The 24,024-nt window shown below is 37.3% G+C and overlaps 1 pseudogene; it reads right to left on the bottom strand.

The window, feature by feature from the left end:
• Positions 1 to 16,546: 16,546 nt before the first annotated feature.
• Positions 16,547 to 17,065, bottom strand: LOC101528313 (dihydrofolate reductase-like; annotated as a pseudogene).
• Between the last annotated feature and the right edge of the window lie 6,959 nt (positions 17,066 to 24,024).

Raw genomic sequence — 24,024 nt, 5'->3', positions numbered from 1 at the left:
TAGGATTTAAGAAATACTTACTGAGTAACCAATCACTAGTCTTGAGCAATTAATAGAACTTGATTTACTGCAATTAAAAATGTATATACTGGGACAATTAAGGTATATCCAGTTCTCCCTTGGAACCATTAATGAAAATATTTTTCTGATACTTGTTAAAATGTAAGCTAGATTTTATTGATGCCTGTTACAAAACTATAATAGTGAGAGAGATTTGGAGTTCAACTCCAAATAAAATACAGGTAGTTGGAAATTTGTATCACTGAGAAGAGTGAGGAGTTTGGCAGATGGGAAATTAATACCAGGAGGCATCAAGGGCAAAAGGGTTCATTCTAAGTCGTCTCACTTAGAACTTTGTCTTAGAGGACCTCAAGGGTAGAGAACAAGGACATTGATTAGATATCAAGCATGAACAAAAGCCAAATTGGGAAAGATTGCTACTACCCTGTGACTTGAGAGAATTCTTGCTAAGACTGAGCCAGTCAAGCCAGAGATACTGATGCCAAAGTCAAGGTCTAGGCAAAAGAGGGCTCGGAGGCACCTCACTCTGGTTGCAATAGTTCAAAAGTCCAATGTGGAAAGATCCTGTGATTTATGTGGATGGAGGACAGGCCTACAGCAATGAACTTGTGTGTTTGCCTACTCAACATTCCTTTGTTATGATGTGTCTTTGCTGACTTTGTAGAGGATATTATTGCACTTACAGTTCAAATGACATTTCAACCATGAACTTTTCTAGAACAGCCAAGTAACACAAACTTACTCACAAACTTACTGCTGCTAAAAATGTCCACAGCTTCTTTTTGTATCTAAAGTTGAGGGACTCCTATGTTTTTGCAGTATACTATAGCTTACAGTTTGTGGCTTCAGATTTTTATCTAAGCCTGTGTCATCTGTCCTCAATTTAAAAATCTATTAAAATTTTAGTCATTATTCTTCTTACACTTGTAATTCCAGCAATACTTCGTCATAGCAGGTAGAACAGCTCCTATTTCTCCTAACATGTGTACTCACAGAGATATATACAAAGGTGGTCAGTCCTCAGAAAGCTTACGGAGAATTTATGTTATGAAAAAAAGCTGTGCATGTATGACAAAGATTTTTTTTGCATCCAAGTAAATGTATTTCAGTTTCATTGTCTGTAAACTTTTAGAAGTGCTCTCATGTACACTTCTTTCCATTTGTAAATGTTTTAGTGTCACTTTTTAAAATAACGTGGGCTATGCTCATTGCATTGCATTTGGAAAAGCAAGGCTGGCTGATGCCTGCTGAAAAACTCGTGGCTAATGTAATATTTGGCAAATAGAAGCAGGACACTACCAAACTGTACAAAACATAACTTAAAATCACCATGTTTCCTTTTTTGAATTTGCTTAATGGGTGTGGTGTTTCTGCTATTTCCAAAGCAGAGGGATGCAACCTCATGTGAGTTAACCACAAAGGGAGTTTATTTTTCACTTTCTACTATTTAAGTTCTGTTTAAAAGATTGTTTCTCTTGACAGACTGTCTTTAAGGGTTGATTGAAGTTAGGGTCATGTTCTTCACTTCTGACAGCTCATTAAAATCACTATTTCCTGATAAATGTCTGAGAAATGAAACAGAAAGTCTTGGATTCAGTCTTTAAATTCCAAATGATACTTTACAATTGACTCTGAAAGAAATATGTTCATTGCAAAAATTTTGAAAAATTATAAATAATAAGGCGGGCTTGGTGTGGTAGCATAGTGGCTAAAGTTCTCACATTGCATGTGCTGGTGTTTGTGGCCTGGGAAAGCAGTTGAGGACAATCCAAAGCCTTGGGACCCCTAACTGTGTGGGAGATCTGGAGGAGATTCCTGGCTTCTGAGTGGCAGATTGGCACAGTTCTGGCCAGTGAGGCCATTTGGGGAGTGAATCAAGAGACAGAAGATCTTATTCTCTGTCTCTCCTCCTCCTCTCTGTACATCTGACTTCACAATAAAAATTAATAAATCTTGTTTTTTTAAAAAAAAAAGTACTAAGGCACCCCAAAAAGCCAATACCAAGAGAATTTGGTTTTAACATTTTGATGTATATACGTTCTTCTTAAATTTATGCATGTTTCAACATTTTCTTCTATATGATCATTTAAAGATGAAGTCATGTGAGAAATGAAGTCATATCAATATTAAAACACATTAGTACGACTTGCATTCAGGTAATGTATTTTTTTTTAAGATTTTTTATTTATTTTGGAAGTAAAAGATACAGTGTTTGAAAGAGCTAGAAAAAAAGAGAGACAGAGAGAAAAAGAGAGATTAACAAAGCCAGCACAGGGCCAGGGTAAGAGCAGGAGCCAAGAGTTTCATCTGGATCTCCTGCTTGGATGACATTGGCAAAACCCTTGAGCCATCTTACACTTCTTTTCCTAGGCCATTAGGAGAGAGCTGGATCAAACTTGAAACAATTGGACCATAACAGGCAGCAGCTTTACCTAATTATGTTTTGAATACTTTATTTTGGCACTGATTCTTTAACAGTTTGGAGAATACATAATATTTCGTTATATGCATGTAGCACACTTTCCTTAATGACTCACATATGTTTGGGGGATTTTTTAAATTTATAATTTAGTGCTAAAAGCAGCATTTTAAAGACTATCATAATGGAAAAATACATGATAATTCTAAGGGCATTTAGTCTGATAAGTTGCCAATTGGTTTTGGCCACTTACTCCTTTGAGGTTTTGGTAAAAATAAATGTGAAATTTCCTGAAGAGAACATCAACATTAAAATATTTAACTCCTAAAGTTGGAAAGTAACTTCTGAAGTTTCCAACTCAATCCTCCACTATAATATTGTCATTCCCCTCCAGAGCATAAATGGTATAATGTGCCTCTTAAACATTATCCCTTGGATTTATAATCTTTCTATTTCTGTACTATTTTGGTTCCTTTCCAGGTTAATTGCTCAGCTCTATTTAATTCCTTTCTTGCAATTTCTTTTGATTTCCATAAATTTCTTTTAACTTTTCGAAAGTATTACCAAGCTTACTACAGTTATCAAGATAGGATTTTAAACCAAGTTTTATATCATGCTCCTTCTCCTAGAATTATTTGTTTTCTTTCCATTTCGTATATAATTCAATCGGATTTCTCTGGTCAGTCAGCACTCAGAGTGTTTTATTAATGTGCCCTCGATGCTTGTCTAAATCGTTTCTTGACATGTCTCAGTGGGTCCCTAAGCTGTGTGCTCTTGTTCTCAACTTTGATCCACAGTGTTATAGGGACAGTTCTGTTCCCTAGCATTATCTTTTGAAACAGACAGAACTGTGATGAATTTTATCACTTCTAGGTGTGTGGTCTTGGCCAAATTATTTAATTTACCAGAAAGATGTTCTAGTGGAAAGGCAATAATAGAATCCATCTTATTGTTAAGAATGAAATGAATACATACAAGAAAAAACTCTCAGCATAATCTTCCATAGTAAATAATTTGATAAGATGATCATCTTATGTAAAAAAAAATCTTATTTCTCTGGTTACAATTAAAAATTGTTGAGGCAGAAGTCAGGCTTTGAACTTCTTGGGAACTCTCCGTAGCCACTGTTATAGTGCTGCCTATCTAGCATTAAATTCTGTATTTAACAAATATGTAAAGATAATTTTATTTAAGATTTACGTGTTTCTATTTGAAAGGCAGGGTTACACAGAGAGAGAGGTAGGGAGATAGATAGAAAGGGTTGTGTGTGTGTGTGAGAGAGAGCGAGCGAGAGAGAGAAAACGAGTATTTCCATCTATTATTTCGTTCCACAAATGGCTGCAATGACCAGGGTTGGGCCAAGCTGAAGCCATAAGCTTGGAGCTTCCTCTGAGTTCCCCCTGTGGGTGTGGGTGCCCAATACTTTAACCATTCTCCACAGCTTTCCCTGGCAATTATCAGGTAGCTGAAACAGAAGTGGAATGGCTAGGATTTGGACTGGGTACTAGCTCCATAGGCAGAGGCTTAGAATGCTATGCCATGGTGCTGTCCATGTTAGATTATTTTTTAATGAAGAGAGTTAGACAAAGAGATTTAATATTTCCCATATATTGCAGGGTCTCCCCCACAGATTCCTCTAGTACCCCGTTGCTGGAGGGGGTGAGCCTGCCTCCTACCATCCAGCCTAACTGCACACAGCAAGAGACAAACAGACGGACAGAGTTCTAAGCAGTTCTGATTTCTCTGGGAAATCAGTTTCTTATATAGCCAGGAATTCCAGGAGGGGAGAACTAAGAGCCTATTGTTACCTGCACAACTGCAAAAGCTACCTCCCACAGGCCAGGGGCAGATGAGCAAAATGGCCCTGGCCAATCAGCCTTTCTTTGAAATGACTTGACCCCTGCCCTGGTTCAAGCCCAGGGCTCTGTCCTTGGCCACCATCTTGCTCACCACAAGTAACCCAGGGACTTTGACTGTTAGTCGCCATCTTGTTGACTTAGTGACCTCTTTGCCCCTGAGCCCCACAATATGTGTCTGTGGTTGGATGATATTGAGTAGTGGGAAACATTTCAACAATGTTTGATTTTCAAAGAGTTCATAGAATACTTTGATGTGTGCTATAGAGGACACTAATCTCTTTCTCTGGGGCAAGGGACTGTGCTGATCTCCAAAGGGAGTGCTCTATGGTGTGTTGCTTTTGCAGTGGTATCACTGTAAGTTCTACTTTAGCCATGATCTGTGCCTTGATGATAACTTTGCAGTGCTGTTTCAAATGTAATTATAATGCAAAGGCAATTTTGCTTTGATCCCAAAACAAAGGCATCATCCTAAACATTCACATACAAGGTGCAAGTGTATGTGAAGGCTCTTTTTGAATCCCTTTAATATTAAGAATTCAGTATGTTAACCAGCTGCTTTAGTGAAAGCTGTTTTCTGAACACATAGATTCTATTGTGTTTTCTGCTGTATAGCCTACATTCTGTGTTTATTATGTGGTTTGGCACTGTACTGATCAAACATTAAAATGAATACATTAATTCAGCAACTATTTACCAAGTGTCCACTGTACATAACATGAGATATGAAGAGCAGGGTAGAAAAGGCACAGTCCCTCTTCTAAAGAGCTCATGTAATTAATTACAAATAAAGTTAAAGACTAATTTAAGCTAACAAAGAAACGATATGTGCTACATTTAACTGTTGCCAAAACAGTTAAAAATTCCTAGAAACAGACATTTTAATTGATAAATAGTAGCACCAACTCAATGTGCCGTTTAGAAGCTTGCAGGAAGAATGGATTACAATACATTTTCACTCAAAAGCAGAATAATTACTCTCCTTATTTTCTACACAAATCACCTTTAGAAACTTAATGCATTTTCAGAATGTTTTGATTTATATGTATTGTGCTATGATTTATGTTTTAATTTCTGTTTTGTGAATTACTTCAATAATGATTGCTAATTTTAAATTAGCTTTAGATTTTAAAATATTATTATTTCAAGACCTCATTTGGTTCCTTTGCTTTGTTTTATATTTCTTCCAAAAACTTGCCAATTGACGTGTAGCTAATAACTACTTTAGAAAGCCAGTATAATAAAAAGGTACAGGATATCTTGGTGGGTATTCACAATGTCAACACTTTTCCCATAAATAAATACAATAGCACATTTCTAAACTCATAATGGCCATCTTGTGGATGAGTAGAAGGTTCTTATTAAGTATTAGTTGAATACTGCTAGTATTTCTCAGTTGCTATATAAGAATTGACTGAGAAATGCTCTGTAATTGTTATTCTCTGATAAGAAAATAAATATTAATTTAGGTTTTCTGCGTGATCTGATTCCAGAAAGAATTCTGTATGCCATATCCAATGGAACTTACTGTGAGAATCTCACACTGCAAAGTAAAAATTAGGTCCTTGAGAGGTCACTGGCACAGCAGGTTAAGTCACCCTCTGTGATGATGGTATCCTGTGTGTGTGCTGATTCCAGTAACAGCCACTCCACTCCTACTCCTGCTATGGTTCTTTCTAAAGCAATGGACTTTAGAATCTGCCACCCACTTGGGAGACCCTCAGCAGTGTTTTAGGCTACTGGCTTTGTCCCAGCCACTTCAACCATTTGAGCAGTGAACCAGTAGATAGATATTTTTTTTACTCTGTCACTTGCTGTGTAACTCTATCTTTCAAATAAATACATAAATCTTGGGGGAGAAAAAGAAAACAGATCCTGGAAATGATAGTAATAGCTTGCTTTCCCATTCTAGGGTCTTTATATTTTCAAAGATGGTATGTTTAATGCTAAGATATTCTGGAGTACGTTGAGTGTTATCCTGGGAGGGAGAAATTTGATAAAATTTAACTTGTGGATTCTCTCTTTTCCCCCCTCCTTATTTTTTTTATAATTTCTTTATTTAAAAGAAGAGTTAGAATGAGAGAAGGGGAGAGAGAATCTTCTTTCTGCTTATTCACTCCCCAGATGGCTGCAAGGGTCAGGGCTGGCCTGACCAAAGCCAAGAGTCAAGAGATTCATTTTGATCTCCCATGTGAATACTAGGGCCCAAGGATGTCTGCCATTTTTCCATTTCTTTCCCAGGCGCATTAGCAGGGAACTAGATCAGAAGTGGAGCAGTTGGAACCCCACCCAAATAGTAGGTCAGCATTGCAGGTGGTGGCTTCAGTAGTTAATGCTGTGAATGTTTTAATTATGTTTTTTCTACCTTGCATATAATCTCTGGTAATGTTACTTGGAAATGTGAATTACTGTGTTTTGGTATTGCAATGACTTGTATATGGTGATTTTTGGTTTAATTTTCCATATTATTGTTATTTGTTCAGAGACTTTCTTTTCATCCTTAAGATTTTTGAAAAGGAGATAATCCTCTGTATGTTCTCCTTACCCCACACAAATGTAGGTATCCCCAGAGATGACTTTTTGTTATATTATAAAATTGAGTAATGCCTTATTCGCTTTAATGCAATAGAACAATATAAAATATTATTCTACTTTATCAGAAAAAAGTTGGTCTTTTCAGCATTGTTTAGAACCCAGAGAATATGAAATAACAATTTCAGAGCTTATCAGATAACTTGGACAGAAGATCTTCTTTTCAATGTCATACAATAAATATGACATTTCACATGATTACTTGGTGTAATATTACAATTATTGGTTAAGGCTTAAGTCCCTTAATATTTTTGTTCAGCATAGTGAAGTTTATTCAAACATTTTGTTCTTAATAGTAATAAATTTAGTTACTTCTACATGTATGTAGGAAGTTTTATTGGGTAAGTACCCTGGATATTGCCAGAAAGTTTATATGTAAGTATAAGGTAAAGTTTTCCTGGAATGTAATATTTATTATGTATCTAGAAGTATGTGTGTATTCTTATGTGACAACAGGTATAAATTCCAGTATATGTGTGTATTCTTATGTGACAACAGGTATAAATTCCAGTATAAAATATTAATCAGTCTACTGGAATAGATGGGCTACAGTTTAGCCCCTTGTTAATAAGAAATATGTGACCGAATTCACATGAATTAGAAAAACAATTAAATTCAGGGAAGATTTGCAGAACTTGCTTATGCTACCTTTCCTGCTTAATACATTCTCCGATTTGTGCTCCTTTTCATTCTTAAAATTCTTTCTGTTTCTTTATTTTAAAGACAAAGTGACACACAGAGAGGGAAACAAAGAAAAGAAGAGAGAAAATTTTCCAATTGCTGATTCATTTCCCTAAATGGCTACAATAACCAGGACTGAACCAAGCAGAAGCCAGGATCTTGGAGTTTACAAAGTCTTACCCATGGATGGCAGAGCCCTAAGCCTTCTACTTTCTTAGAATCATTAGCAGGGAGCTGTATGTGAAGAACTGTTGGGGCAGCAGCTGGCATTACAGTATATGATGCCTGTATTGCAAAGGGAAGCTTAACTTGCTTCACCACAATACCAGCCATGAATTTTTCTTACTTGCTAAAGAATTAGGCTGCCCATTCTAAAGGGTCTTCTTGCTGTTTCAGCATTCCAGAATATCCATTATAATCTCATTATGAATATGTTTTAAAATTATTGCTGAGAAGAAATATTGTTTAAAAATAGAGTGTCACAAAGCAGTCCCCCGACCCACCCCTGCAAAAAACATTGGAAAACAACACAGAAGTTGCTGTGCTGCTTCCTAGTAGCTGTCTGCTCATCATACATGATCATGAATCTGAAGAAGCCTGGCAATTATTTGCTTCTGACAGCTTATTTTACCTTGAAAGCTTTTTCACCTGCTCCTTATTTGGGGGATGATTCTCATGAAGAATGCTGCTTGGAGTAGGACAGTTTAATAGACATGGTTATCTATTCTATGTTGCCTCGGTAGTTGAAGATGATAAAATTCAGGCCTGATGGTTATATTGAAGTCCCACATTCTGCAGGTCTTCAGCATACTCCTGCAATGTCTCCACTTGGAGATTGGAAGTGAGTGCCCAATAATTATTTTATGTCTTAATGCCTTTGGAGGCTAAATTACAGAGTGCTACTGTGTAATGATGTCCTTTTAACAAGATCACAAATCTTTAAGAGAGCTTTAAACTAAAATATTTAAAGTGTTCTAAATGTAAAATGTGCCAGTGCAAAAAGATGCATTTTAAAATAAGTCCTAGTTAGACTTAATTTAAGACAGAATAGAAATTGATCAATTAGAAATAACAATCAGCAAAAAGGTACATGTCTTTCTATATAAACAAATAAAAATCAGTTGGTATTACTGTCTACATTTAGCATGTAGCACTGGGAGAATCACTTGAACTGTTCAAATATTTACTTACCTCCCATAAGTTTGGAAACTTAAATGAAAAAAAAAATGAACTTGTCTTACTCACTTCAGTTAGAATATACTTGGTTTCTTTTGAACAGTATAGATTTCTGTGAGTAAAGCAGACATAATGAAATGATTACATTGGCATGAAACATTTACCAATACTGAATGAAACTAGTTAGCTTTCAATCAAGCTTCTATTTCATCCTGATTTTTGAAGATTGATTTCCCATAACATTTATTGAATGAGGCATAAAGTATACTTTGTGCAGCATTGAGATTAAGAATTCTGTATTTTCCTTTCTTGTGTTAAAAAGATATTTATTTGTTTTTGTTTGAAAGGCAGATTTTGTCAGACCAAGAAGAGACAGAGAGGTCTCCCATCCACTGATTCACTCCCCAACTGGCTGCAATGGCCATTGCTGAGACAATTTGAAGCTGGGAGTCAGGAGCCACTTCCTGGTTTCCCACATGGGTACAGGCCATCCTCTGCTGCTTTCCTAGACCATAGGCAGAGAGCTGGATCAGAAGTGGAACAACCTAGACATGAATTGGTGCCCATATGGGCTGCTGACACTAGCAGGCCAAGGATAAGTCTTTACACTCCCATGCTACCTGAGAATTCTATTTTTTCTTAGTAATATTGTGTAGACATGGCAATTACCACTTGTATACTATCATCATGGCCTTAGTAAAATCATATCATAGATTACAACTTTGAAGTCTTAATGGAATTACTTTTTTTCTCTAACTTTTGTGTTGCACTTTGTGCCCTTCATAAAAATTTACCCACGCAGTAGCATAGTCATTCAGGCATGTCATATGGGAGTTGATTTGTGTCCTAGCTGCTTCACTTCCAATCCAGCTCCCTGCTAACATACCTAGGAGAGCAATAGAGGATGGCAAAAATGCTTAGGCCCCTGCACCTATGTGGGAAACCCAGAGAAAGTTCCTAGCTCCTTGCTTCTGACCGGTTCAAGCTCCAGCCATTGTGGTCATTTGGGGGATGAACCAGCAGACAGTAAAGCACCTTCTCTCTGCCTTTCTCATATTTTTTGTAATACTGCCTTTTGAAAAAAATACTCAAATCTTAAAAAAAAATTGTTCATGTCAGACAATGAATGAAAATATCAAAACATGTCACCCAAACTAAGCTGATCCAGGGAATTACCTTAAATAGAAATCTGGCTCAGATCATAAATTAAACTCTAACGAACAATGCTATTCCTTACTTTTGTGGTTTTACTGTAGAATAAGATGATAATTTGCATGAGCTATTAAGCTGAAAGAATGGTCAGATGATTAGGATGAAGAATTAGCATATCCGAGCAACTGCCACTACTTCTCAGAGTGTACCCACACTGAGTACCAAGCCAAGTGCTTGCAAATGACTGTGACCACAATTGAAAGCACAATTAAACTGCTTTTGAGTACTAAGGGAGCCTTGAACTGCTGTGTGTTCTCCAGATCATTAAATGGTAGCTATCTCCTTGACTATTTTGATGGTCTGAAGATCAGGAATAAATCAGAGCTACAATTATTGTGATAAAAGGTAACTCTTAATAGCTGAACTGGGTTTAAGGTGAGCACAAAGGAATCAAAGGTGCAAATTAAATTTCCATAATGATAAAAAATGCACATGATATCAAACAGCGAAATACCCTATTAGCTGATAAATAACCTCATTGCTCTGTACCTTAGTGTATCCTTCTCACATTTTGTGATAATTATTTCTTGCCTGGGACATTTGTTAAGAAAAACATTCAACATTCTACAACAGAAAGGTCATAAATACACTTTTCTAATTAAATTTTAGAATGAATCAAACACATCCTTTGATTTGTGCTGTATCAATAGAATTTTGATTATATGATTGCAGTTGGCTTATGACAATAACAAGAATATTAAAACATATAAAATAAACAAAAGGAGGTTATAATGATATAATTCTATACCTTGAGGTAGAGTTGTTTTGGAAACTTTGCGATATAATCTCTATCTCTGACTCTGTTATTTCTGTCTCTATAATTGCTGAAACTGGTACTTAGGATCAGATGAACTAAACATTTCTTATTCCTTTCTGAATCTCTTTGCTGTTTCATTTTATTTCTATCCAGTTTATTCCTTAGAAAAGACAGATCCTTAACACTGAGATTGTTGTTCAAAACAAAGATAAAAATTCAGGGAAAAATTTTGATGTCTTTCCCATGAGTTATGTGTGAAACATTTTAAAGAATGGTCAATTTTATATTTAGTGTAATGTGGCTAAGTGCTTACTAATGGAAGGAGAAATGGTATGATTATCTCGAGCTATGTTGTCTGTGAAAATTAGAGTAACACAATAAAAATGTGTAAGAAAATAAGAATAATTGATGTTAAAATAGTTGTTCATTTTGCTGAGCATGCATGTATTAGATACTGCACAGATTGAACTCTCCATTTATCTTCACAACACTCCAGGTATTCATATTACCTCCTTTTTTCAGGTGATCCGATCAAGATAGTATGTATTTATTTGTATGTATGTGTTGGTGTAGTTTTGCATATATTAAGTGTATGTGTACCCACAGGTATATATACCTATACCTCCAATAGGCATGTGATGCTGGCATGCATGTTTTTTGTGTTGGAGTTCCTGGATTCACGTTTCCATGTGTCTCTAGTCAAGCTTCCTGTTAATGTGTGCTCTTAGGGACTGCAGGTGATGGATCAGGTAGTTGGGTTGTTGCCCTTCAGGTGGGAGAACTGAATGGATTTCCAGACTCCTGGTTTCAGCCTGGCCCAGTTTCTGCTGCTGGAGTTTGAGGTGAAATTTTTTTAATATGGGTTGCAGTTTCCCCATAGACTAGGATATATAAACAAGGTCAAACTGTCATTTTGGTCATGTGATAACCTCTGATAAGTGCAAACATATATCTGTGATCTAATTTCTAATAGAAATAACTAAGAAAAATTTTGTGTTTTTTGAAGTTCTCCATATTGGTTATATTATTTTTTCTTTTTTTTTTATTGATTACATTGCATTATGTGACACAGTTTTATAGGCACTGGACGCAAAGATTAGTTACTCCTCACTGGGGTATTGAAGATTTCTCTGCACACCCCTCCTAAAACTGTTCTGCACCTAAACTGCTGATATATGTCTTATTAGAGTTATAGAGTTAGACTACCTGAAAAACAGCCAGGTTCAGCAAAATCATGCTTCAATACTATAAACTGCTAAATACTAAAATTAAAATAAACATGAGACAGCTGAATAGTAATCTATAGCCATTTTAATGTGTATAGAACCTGGTTGTATATAAACTAATAATTGAAATGTCAATGTAGAAGTCACAGGATGTGGTTCAGAACTTGCATTCTTTTTTTTCTCTTTTAACATATTTGTTATATTATTTTATACTTGTATTAGTGAAAATCCTTGAAAGAACATTAAGTCTTAATATATTGAGTTGAATACATTTAACACTAGATTCAATTTTTATTTGCATGGCAATAAAATAAAATTTATTATCTCTTTTTACCAATTATGACAAAATACTTTAATGCATTCTGTGAAATTTTGGAGATCAAATACTATAATGAGCTTTTTTTCCGAATGGCTGATAATCAGCATTTTTTATGGAGTTTAGGATAATCTTGTCCTGTACCATATTTCAAATAACAGGGTTGTACTAAAGAGACACCACGGACTATTTTAAGGTGTTATAATAGGTTTTCCAGGATGAGGGCTTTTTTTGATATTCCTATGAATGCCTAAGATGAGCAGCTCCATGAATACACCTAGTGGGAACTGCTGTTGTGTTGCAGGTAAAGCTGCCACATGTATTGCTGGCATCCTATATTTTCACTGGTCCAAGTCCCAACTTACCCACTTTAGATTAAACTCTCTGACTGCTAATGACCCTGGAAATGCATCAGAGAATGGTCCATGTCCTTGGGCCTCGGTACTCATGTTGAAGACATGGAAATAATTCCTGACTCCTGGCTTTACCTGGCCTGTCCCTTGTCATTGCAGTCATCTAGGTAGTGACCCAGTGAATGGAAGACCTCTCTCTGTATTTATAACTCTGCCTTTCAAATAAACAAAACAAATATTTTTTTAAAAGTGAAATAAAAGCTGACTCTTAATGAAGAATATAGAACTCTGTCCAAAAATTTCAAATCCCTATGGCTTAGGCAATATTAGACTTTGATAGAGAGAAGAATGGGCATGCAGCTAATGAAAGAGAGATTCCCAATGAAACTGTTGGACGTGTGTAGAGACTGGGAGGCTGGACTGTCTGACATTGTCTGTACCAACAACGTTGGGGTACACTTAAATAAGAGACTAATAGAACTATGATTCCTTATCAAGGACTACACTATTGTAGTAAAATGGGGAAAATCTATTGGGGGGTGGAAGTTTGGAGGGGAATCTCAACCTATATGAAATTGTATCATATAATTCAGAATTCAAAACAAAAATATATTTAAAAATATAAGGAAGTCATGCTCTCAAAAAGTAGAGCTGAAATAGAAACCTTGAGAAGACAAGGATGCAGTAAATTATGGAATAAAAAACTGCAATTAAGTATAATTTATAGTGACGTGAAATGAATTCTCCATTTAGCAAAAACCACTTGTGAAAAAAATCTCATGAAACTCCAGGTAGTGCTGATGCTTGGTGATGCATTCTAATTGTCTTCCAAATTCTTCTTTAGGTGCTTTAATTAACCTTTGTCACCAAACCCTCAGCCTAATCCTCAACCCTAGGGGAACTGCTGCAGAGTTATGATCCTGTTCAGCAGTGGGTCACTGAATTGAATGATGTGCGCTTGCTAATTCCAGGACTTTTCTCCTTCCAGGGACTGTAGAGAGAAATGAACGATAAAGAAACTGTATGAGCTTAGAATGTTTCACATTTTTGGTTCCTTTTTTTTTTTATTAACTTTCCCTTTCTCAAATAAATAGTACACAATACTTGTTAATGTCTACCAGAAAGCTCGATCTTAGCAAATTTGTCAATATTTTGATAAAGAAGTCTTTAGAAAAGAGAAAATAGAGTAGTGGGCATTTTGAGATGATGTGAAACAATGCTGTAAGAGTGCTTAGCACTTTTGCAGGAAAAATCTATGCCTTCTTGACCTTGACCTTGCTTCATGGATTATGTAGTTCTTGAGGAAGCAGAGTTGGTTAAGAGTAAATAGTTATTTTCTGGGTGATGTGGACATTTCGGAGAACCAAACTGGCAAATATTCAGAATGATGCATTAGATTTCTCAGAACGTAGAATTACATGACATAAAAACAGGTAAAGGCAACTGGCATATGTACCAGTTGCTATTTCAGTTTTGCTCCTAACTGTACTTTTGAAAATCTGAAAAGAATATGTGTGTGTGTGTGTGTGTGTGTGTGTGTGTATAGTGTTTCTGTGATAGACATGGGAAGTCTTGTGGTCTATGCAGTTGATGACTTGTTAAATAGAGGAGAGTCACTCCTGATGATAAGTGAGGTTACAATGTGACTGTATCCCACTTCTCAGATTCTCCTGTACATTACTTAAATGTTCCACTTTAAGGCACCATCCTCTGTGTACTCTCTCTCTCTGCCAATTTGATGTTAACACTCAGGTGAAGGTATAGGGTTAAGTGCAGTGATTATTTCATCATGGGTTCCAAACTTATTAGGTAGAGCAGAACCTTTTGTCTGGAACTATCGCGTTAGCTATAATGAGTTAATAATTAATTGTATATCACATTCTAACATGGAGTCTCTTGGGACAGTCTGGACAAGTCTGCTGTACATACTGGCAAGCACGGGAACAAGCGCAGGGGGCTGGCCTGATGGGGTTATTGCAGGTCACTCTGACTAGGCTGCAGCTCCCACTGGCTTGTGTGAGGGCCAAGTGTGTGGTGGGCAGAATAAGGCTGGGCTGCAGCATCCGTTGTTTCATGTAGAATACAGGGCTGGAAACAGAACTGACCCAGCAATTGCAACCACCACTATATACATAAGCTGATTGGGCGATGGACTGTGCTGGAGGCTATGCTGACATGCATACACAAGAACCAGGTCTGGGATCACCTCGGGCGAAGTTTCTTTGGAGAGCCCTCCAACTGAACTGCTGATCTCAGAACCTCAACCATGAAGAGAAGTGCAGGTTCCATGGACTGACCATGGAGTGCATGTGTCAAAGCTGAGCCCCCTCAGAAGCTCACATGGAACAGTGGACAGCATATCCAGGTGCACATGGATGATATGACAGTCCATCCAAACCTGCAGAGGACACCTGGTACCACAACAGAGGGTGGAGGGCAGAACAAATCAATCCACTACCCCATCCATGTGTTGGCAGTGAAAATCTGGGCAAACAGAGACTCTAAGGTGAACTATGTCAGCTAGCTGATTCTGGAGAGATTTCATCGTGCTTGAAATGACGAAACTGGCAGCAATGCAGAACTGTGGAACTATCAAAACCACTTGAGCAGTGCCCTCGGAGCATGCCCCACCTTGGGGACCTGGGATGGGTAGGAGGTTGGGTGGGGTTTCTCCCTTTATCTTCCCCCTTGCCCCAGATACAGGGAAAAAATGTGCAAACAAAGGCCTTACCTGCTTTCCTGTAGCCCTTGACCCTTTGTGCCCTAATCAACTTTGTAAAGTTTGTCAAAATAAAATAATTGCAAAAGAGATGGAGTCTTACAGCAGCTGCACTAACCCATATAAAAGGTGAATTAATAGTGTGAAAAATGCACTTGAATGTTAAACAAGGGAGAATTTAGTCTAAAAATTTAAAAAAGAAAAAAACTAAAAAATTGAGAAAAATATATAGGGCAAACAATATTACAAAGAGATTAAGAAAAATAGATGGGAGAAGTAAAAGGAAAAATATGTGAGTGGACTTATTATTTCCAATAATATATAAATGGAGTTAAAATCAAATTTCTCTGTATACTATTTATAAGAAATCAACTTTAATTCTTTTTTCTAAGATTTGATTACTTGTTCTTGAGAGGCAAAGTGACAGAGAGAGAGAAGGAAAGAGAGATCTGTTTTCCATCTGCTGATTCACTTTTCCAATGGCTACAAAATCTAAGGCTCAGCCAGTCCAAAGCCGGACTGAGTCCTGTTCTACCTAAGTAGTGTGGCTCAGGTTTCGTGGTGATCTTCCCTACTTTGAAAGGCCTTTTAGAAGCTGCTGAACATCATCAGTTGAACCGTGGATTTGTACCTATGCCACGTGCTAGAGGACGTGCTAGAGGACTCTCCTACTTTGGCTTGTCTTGTGCATGTACTAGCCTAGGACTCCTGGCTGTTCAGGAGAAGAGCTGAGACAAACAGAGAAAGAAATGTTTCCTAAATGCAATTAGAAGAAGTCTATTTTAGGAAAACAGAGAATAAAAACACTACTTAAGGGGTTGGCATGATGGCTTAATTGGCCAATCCTCTACCTGCAAGCACCGGCGTCCCGTATGGGTGCTGGTTCCTGTCCTGGCTGCTCCACTTACCATTCAGCTCTTCGGGGATGGCCTGGGAAACAGTGGAAAATGGCCCAAAGCCTTTCAGACCCTGTGCCCACTTGCAAGAACTGAAAGAGCCTCCTAGTTCCTGCTCTGGCTGTTGTGACCATTTGGGGAGTGAATCAGTGGATGGAATGTCTTTTTCTGTCTCTCCTCTGTAAATCTGCCTTTCCAATAAAAATAAATGAAAAAACATTGCTTTGAAATAATCATCCATACATCTAATGTCACTAAAAATATTTTTTATTTTTGATGTCAAAATCCATGCGTTTGGAAGGAGTAGGTACAACTTGATATCTTAATCATTCTTTTCATGCACTTTAAACTTGTATTTGATGCCCTTTTTCCTCCTGGATATCATAAAGAACATTTGAGTATTCTGGGATGCATTTATACTTCTCCAAATCAATTTCTGGGATAATTGCATCACTTTTAAATACTTTCACGATCCTGGTCACAAATACATTGAGATGGCCTGGCTGATTAATGGCTTCTTTATAAATAGAGCTGCCCACTATCTGAACTGTGCCTATTTGTTAATTCTGGTCCCTCAGTTACTTTGAAGGTCTCATTCAAACTTGGCAAATTCCTGGAGTTTTCTCCTGAGAAATGCATTGATTCTCTCCTGTAAAGATCAATCCTTCTTGAGAACAGATAACCCAGTCTTCCTACGCATAACCACCAGGTTTTCTCTACCTTCTGTAGAAGAGGTTGTGGATATTCTTTGGAAGTACTTGAATGCATTCCTGAGTGAGGACCAGAGCAGTTCTCCTCCATTCTTGCCAATGCATGATAATGAGTTCGGTGGGTGAATCATGAATGTGGCATCAAACACTTTTATCCCTCATGGGCCCACGTGTAAAAAATTTGAAGACAGGTTGACAATCAAGATGTCTTGACTGAGCTAACAGTGTTGGACAGATGCAACCTAAATAAAACAGAGATGACAAAAACCATGATTAAGTGTAAGATTAACAGCACTAAATAAGAAAAGCAGTCATTCCTATTACTAAAAATGCCTAATTTTGAATGAGATACATAGGAAAGGTATATAGTTACAAAGAAAGCTTTTGTAAAGCTTAAGTGGACAATCCTGCTCTTAAACCAGCAGAATTGAAACAATTATAAATGGAACAACATGTTTATACTACTTAAAGTTGGAAAATACATCCTGTACTACACATGTGTCACTGAAAACTTTTGAAAAGATTACAATATATGCAAAAATAGGGGAAAGGAGAGCACTTCATACACATGGAAAATAAAAAGGACAAATGCAAGGGATTCTCTGTATCATTAGAACATTTCTGACCGAAAAAAATAACAAATTGAGGAATCAAGTATTTATCTCAAAATATATTTAAAGGCATTTTTAGAAATCCAGGCCATACCATATAAATTCCATGACCATAGGAATTTAGTTAGTTAGTTTTAGAATCTCAGCTCCTAATGGAGTGTTTAGCTCTGAGAGGTTTTAGGAAATATGTGTTAAGCAAATAAATGATAGGAATCCCAATAGTAAAATCAGCTATTTACTTGGTGATTAGACGCCACTAGTCACTGTGTTATACCTGAAAATTTTTTTATCCATTCAGCAAATCTATGAAAGTATCTATTTTTTATTAAGAAGTGAATGGAGGTTAAATAAATTGCCTTTAAAAAGTTGAATAAAGCTAGCAAGAGTCAGGATCTGGAAAAACATTCATTTATGCCTTGGTTTTTAAAATAATTATGGACTGCATCACTATTGTACCTGGAAACAACAGAACATGAATAATCTTGCAAAGGAAGGATTGTGTTTTCTTACAAAGGCCATGAGACTTGGAAAGCAGATTTTAACAGAATTAGCTTTCTGTAATTATGGAGGTGCAGAAATTTGAATGTCTGATCAAGACAGGCTGAAGATGGGCTGAGCTCAGCTCCATGGTGCCTTTGATAATCTCTGCAAAAGGTAATGAGTTAATTAATGAACTCGTATGGTGAACAAATTACTACAAAGTGGTGCCTTAAACCAGCAGATGCTTATTCTCTTCTGGTTGTGGAGGCTAGAATCTGAAATCATGTCTGGCAACGGAGTGTGCTGTTTCCTCTGAAGGCTCTCAGAGAGACTTCATTCTCTCATTGCGTGTGTGTGTGTGTGTGTGTGCACAAATACTTATTTTTTTTAACAAAACACTTGTGATACTATTTACTTTTGATTCCACAAGATAATCCAAGACAATCTCTTTATTTCAAAATCTTTAATCTGTGGCAGGTGTCTGATCCACTGCTTCAGTTGCCTCTTGGGAACCTTCAACCTGTACTGAAGTCCCTGAGTTTGAGTTCTGACTCTGTCTCTGATATAGTTTCCTGTTAATGTGAATGCTGAGAGGCAGAAGGGAAGGCCCAAATGCTTTGACCTTTGCTACTCACAGGAAGGTTGTGACTGAAATTCCTGGCATTAGTTCTTCCCTACTTGTTGGGGGCATTTAATGAGTGAGCCAATGGGTAGAAAAAAGATTCTTTCTCTCCCTCCCTCTCTCTCTCTTTTTCCCTCTCCCTCCATCCCTCCCTACATTTTTTCTCCCTCCCTCCTGCCATCCCTCCTTTCTGTCACCCTTTCAAGTAAATACATCAACACTTAAAAAATGGATTCCACTGATTTTAAAACTGCTTAATTGAATTATATCTATACATAACTTTTACCCAAATAAGATAACATTTACAGATTTCAGGGATTAAAATGTCGTATCTTCTGTTGATCATTATTTTTTACTACAGGAATTTCTCAAGAGGGAGCTACAGGTATTGTAGAGGAAAGGAATACATTTTTTTCAATAGCTTAGTTGGATATTTGGAGTTCAAGAGAAAGCTTTTTGAAAGTAAGATTCACACTGAACAAGGAAGAGTGTATAGGTTATTTTTGAGAAAAAGTGAGAAGAGACATCGAGCTGGAATAGCCAAGATAAATTCTGGCTTAAATTGGAATGTTTTTTGGATAGAACTTTGTCAGTATTATTTAGGGCAACAAAAATTTATATATCATCACATGATTAATAGCAAAGAATTATATTTTGAAAATTCTAAATTGTTGAAATCAAGGAAGTATTCTACAGTAAAACTCCATTCTTTGGCAGATGTGAAAACAGTGGTTCAGAAATCCCAAACGTTCCTCCGTATGCACATTGAACAGCCATTTGTTTCCTTGTATTAGGGCTCAACACATGCATTTTTCAATAAGGAACCTCTCAAGGCCTCACCAGAGAAAAGTTGTCCAAATGTTGAAAACACCTTTAGGAAAATTGAGGTAACACCTAGGGATTTGAGAAGTAGAGCTTCTACTCTTGAAAGATTATCAATCTTTACCAATGCAGTTTCAATCTAAATATAAATCCTAAGTTACCCAACTTTCTTGCACAATGTTTTCAGCTGTCTTATGTCTCACAGCAGTTAATCACTTGGGGCTTAGTGACTTTGGTAACTTTATTTTTGCAAAAGATGTATTTATTCTGTTGGGGAATATCCTCATTTTTCTTCATTCTAGCTGACATTTTGTCCATTATATTCAGAGTTTGCCTATAGGATAGAAATAAATATCTCTGTCTTCCTTAAAAACGAAGTATGAATTGAATAAATTTAGGAGCTGCCTGGTGCTCCTGATGCTGATCGAAGAGTATCTTTCCTCAATTTATTCAGTCCCCTTTATTCCTAAAGGACACTAGCTGTTACGGTTCACAGAAAATGCACTTGGCATTATGGAAAGAGCTAGAATAATTATTACAAGCAATAGTTGGGCATAACCAGAGCCAGGAAAAGACAATACTGAAAATCTGATTTATTGTGTGCTTATAAGGTGAAAGCAACCGTCACCTGTGCAATTCAGCGTATTACTGCTTACAAATCCTACTTTCATGTAAATGAGGTGGGTGTGTTGAGTTCTCAGGACGGTATGGTTGTAGTGTAGAGACCGTCAACATTTTGCTGCTTTGTTTCATAGGGAAAATTAAGTCTCGGAGAACTGATTCTCAACCTCCAGTCAAAGTGGAGGATTCTTTTACAGCAACAATTTCACAGTGAAACCCTGTTGGTTTGCACAGATCAGAGGGATTAGAGTACTCTTACAGGAAGTGGAATTCAACAGTACCCTTCAAAGCACCTTCTAGTCTTTCTTATCCCTCCTTAGCTTCTAAAGAATGTTAAGGACCCTGCTGCTTCTTTGAACTTTCCCAAGGTGCACTTCTGACACTGAGACTTGGGTCTCACTTGGGTTTGATCACCCAGGTGGTAAAGAGGCTGGTCAGGGAGAGAGAAATAATATTCCTTGCTCCCCTCTGACTCTAACATATGTTCTTGGACCTTTCCTGCTGTTCATACCTACTTCCCACCAGCTTTAGGTATGATCCAAAAAAAAAAAAAGGCAACATTTGGTAGCTCCCAATTTAGGTGAAAGAAATTCCAAGATATAAATAATGCTTTTACAAAAACACATTCAATGGGGCTGAAAACATCAGTAATATTTTTCGTAGGCCAGCCCTTCACCTCCTCCATGGTAGATAGAATTATACAAGAAGAACACTTAAGATTTTTGGCCTTTGGTCGAGGATGGTCCAAAGCCTTGGGACCCTGCAACCTGCATGGGAGACCTGGAAGAGGCTCCTGGCTCCTGACTTCGGATCAGCACAGCTCCAGCCATTGTGGCTACTTGGGGAGTGAATCAACAGACAGATCTTCCTCTCTGTCTCTCTTCCTTGCTGTATATCTGACTTTACAACAACAACAATAAAAAGTAAATCTTTAAAAAAAAAATTTCTGGCCTTTGAAGTTCAGTACTTTTTCCTAAAATTTTTGTCAAACAGTAATGCAGGTATCGTTATGGATAGATTATGCAGGATTTAGAAGATATGATTAAGCTATCAAAACAGGTGATCTTATGATCATTTGCATGAAACTGACTTAATCACATCAACCTTTTATGCCTGGATCTGGAAAGGGATGTCAAAAAGATGAAGGTTGAAAGTTACATAGTGTTAAGGAGATGAGGTACAGATTGCATTTAGGATGAAGGGCACCATACAGCAAAGTGTATAGGGAAAGGTAGTCACCATCTGACACCAGCCAGAAGCAAGGAATCAGTCCTGAAGGCAAACCCCACTGAATTCTGACAACCACCTTCATGAGCTTAGATGAAGGTTTTTCTTGAGACTCCACACAAAAAGGCAATGCAAAAGCACCTTAATTTTAGCCATGTAATTCCTTGGAGTGTGGATCTAAATGTCTCCACTGTGGACTTTTGACCCTGAGATATGAACGACCAGATTTTAAGTCCCTTACATTTGTTGCAGTATTCTTCCCTATAACGGATAACTCTTTTCACTGTGGTTGCATGTAGGATCTACTGTTGCATGAAGGCCTCAGAAGGTCAGAGGGCTCAGATGATAAAACAGGTACCCAGATCAAGTCAGTCCAAGTGGAAAACCCACTGCTGCGGCATCCATTCCCTCTTCTATGGCGGCTTCTGCTGTGTTTTCTTACTGCACCTGTTCTCCAGTTACTGCTCAGTGCTCACCTCTGCTTTTGAGTCCCTCTGTCTTTACCACTTGCCTCTCAAGAATGGCTTTTAGAGTCTCTGTGAGTCTTCCCTCTAGATGAGATTCCTAGAATCATTATGCAAGAAACCATAGTGCATTCTTCCTCCCTGCTTTGGACTAAAAGAATGGGAAAAGAACTAGAGCTTCACGGACACCACACACACACACACACACACACACACACACACACACACACGAGTCCCCTCAAGTCTCCATACCAAACATTGAACTTAGGAGAGGTCAGCTTCTATATAACGTTATGAAATTCTTACTCAAGACTTTCCAGAAAATTTTGTATGCCTTTGCACAAGTTAGCAAATCAATATTCTTCCAGTTACTTCAGATTACTTCTAAAGTTCATAGAAAACAGAATTACAAGTTAGGTTTATATTGATACAGAAATTATAAAAATCGACACACGTGCAGCATCTTCAGAATACTCATGTAAATGTGTCTTATGGAAAAGCTGTTCATGAATTTTAAAATTTTTTGTACCAAAATAGACTTATCTTTTAATTCCAGTTTTCTAGGAACTGTCGGAAATATTTCTCTATAAAATGCTTGGAATAGATTTTAAAAGAGGAAGTCATCCTAGCGAGAACATGAAAGTCTAGTTCTCCGTTAAAATCACCCAGGACAGTTATGCATTTGACACAGTGCATATAATGCTACCTTGGCTAGCTTGGCCTTCATTCCATACCAGAATACCAAAGGTCAAGTCTATTCCAGTTCCTCTTCCAGGTCCCTGTTACTGTACCCCTGGAGGCAGAAGATGGGTCTGTGCTGTTCCCACAGGAGCCTTAGAGTAAGTGTCTGGCTTCTGTCATTGGCTTGACCCAGTCTCAGTTCTTGTGGGCACTTTGGGAATGAACCAGTGGATGAAAACTCTTTCCTTATATTTGTCTATGCCTTTCAAATATTAATAAACAAGCAATTAAAACCAATTAAAACAATTAAAAATCCAAGAATAATGACTGGGGAATGGGAAGTATTCTCTGTGAGGCATAGTTTTTAAAGTAAAGTTGTTTTAGAACATTAAAGAATGGATGTAATTAGCATTGTTGCAGTTTTCTTTCTGATCCTAATAAATGTTTTGCTGATAATGTATTACTAATTTTTATTTCAAAACATTTAATTTTTCAATTAAATAGTGACTAAAGACGTAACTTCAGAGAGTTCTCAGAAAACTGACCTGGGTGTTCTGCTTGTAACATTTCACTCTACATATTGGGTCCTATATTTTTTCTAAACTGAAAGAATACTTATATTGCATACTGAATAATTTAAATAAGACAATCAGGGATTTGTAGAATAATAAAATACTAGGGCTTTGGACCCAGTGCGCCATGGCCTAGTGGCTAAAGTCCTTGCCTTAAACGCGCCGGGATCCCATATGTATGCCGGTCCTAATCCCGGCAGCTCCACTTCCCATCCAGCTCCCTGCTTGTGGCCTGGGAAAGCAGTCGAGGACAGCCCAAAGCTTTGGGACCCTGCACCCATGTGTGCTGGAAGAGGCTCCTGGCTCCGGATCGGTGCAGCACCGGCCATTGCAGTCACTTGGGGAGTGAATCATTGGATGGAAGATCTCCTCTCTGTATCTGACTTTGCAATAAAAATAAAATAAATCTTAAAAAAAATGCCAGGGCTTTTAAAGAACTTTCCAGTAGGTTATTTTGAGTTTCAACTGTTAATGCCTAATTCTGTATGAATTGTTAATAAAGGCATTTATATATTAAATTCCAGCTTGTCGTATACGGGTTTTTTTTGTGAGTGTGAGCTGTATTGAAATCGTATTTTATAATGGATCTATATATTCAGGAAAAATTATGGAGATAAACATTACAGATTGGATTTTTAAAAATTTTGTCTTTATGAAAGTGAACTAATTTAACTAATTTAACATCGCCTGGTGAAAAACAAACAAAAACCAAAAACCCAGAAAAACCTGTTTTATGCTCCAAACTTGAAAGTTCTCATTGAATGCATGAGAATTTTCCAAAGGGGTCAGTGGTGGAGAAAGGATGATGATGACCTTGATAACTGCAAGACATATTTTAAATGTTGGAGCTGGCGTTTGTGGCATCATGGATTAAGCTGCTGTCTGGGATGTCAGCATCCCTTATGTGCACTGGTTTGAGTTCCAGCTGCTTTACTGGTTATGTGCCTGGGAAATCAGTGGAGGATGACATAAGTACTTGCACCCCTGCAC

The sequence above is a fragment of the Ochotona princeps genome, chromosome 6 (assembly GCF_030435755.1).
Source record: "Ochotona princeps isolate mOchPri1 chromosome 6, mOchPri1.hap1, whole genome shotgun sequence".
Taxonomy (NCBI): domain Eukaryota; kingdom Metazoa; phylum Chordata; class Mammalia; order Lagomorpha; family Ochotonidae; genus Ochotona; species Ochotona princeps.
Note: the sequence above shows the minus strand (reverse complement) of the source record. Positions and strands in the feature narration are given on the sequence as shown.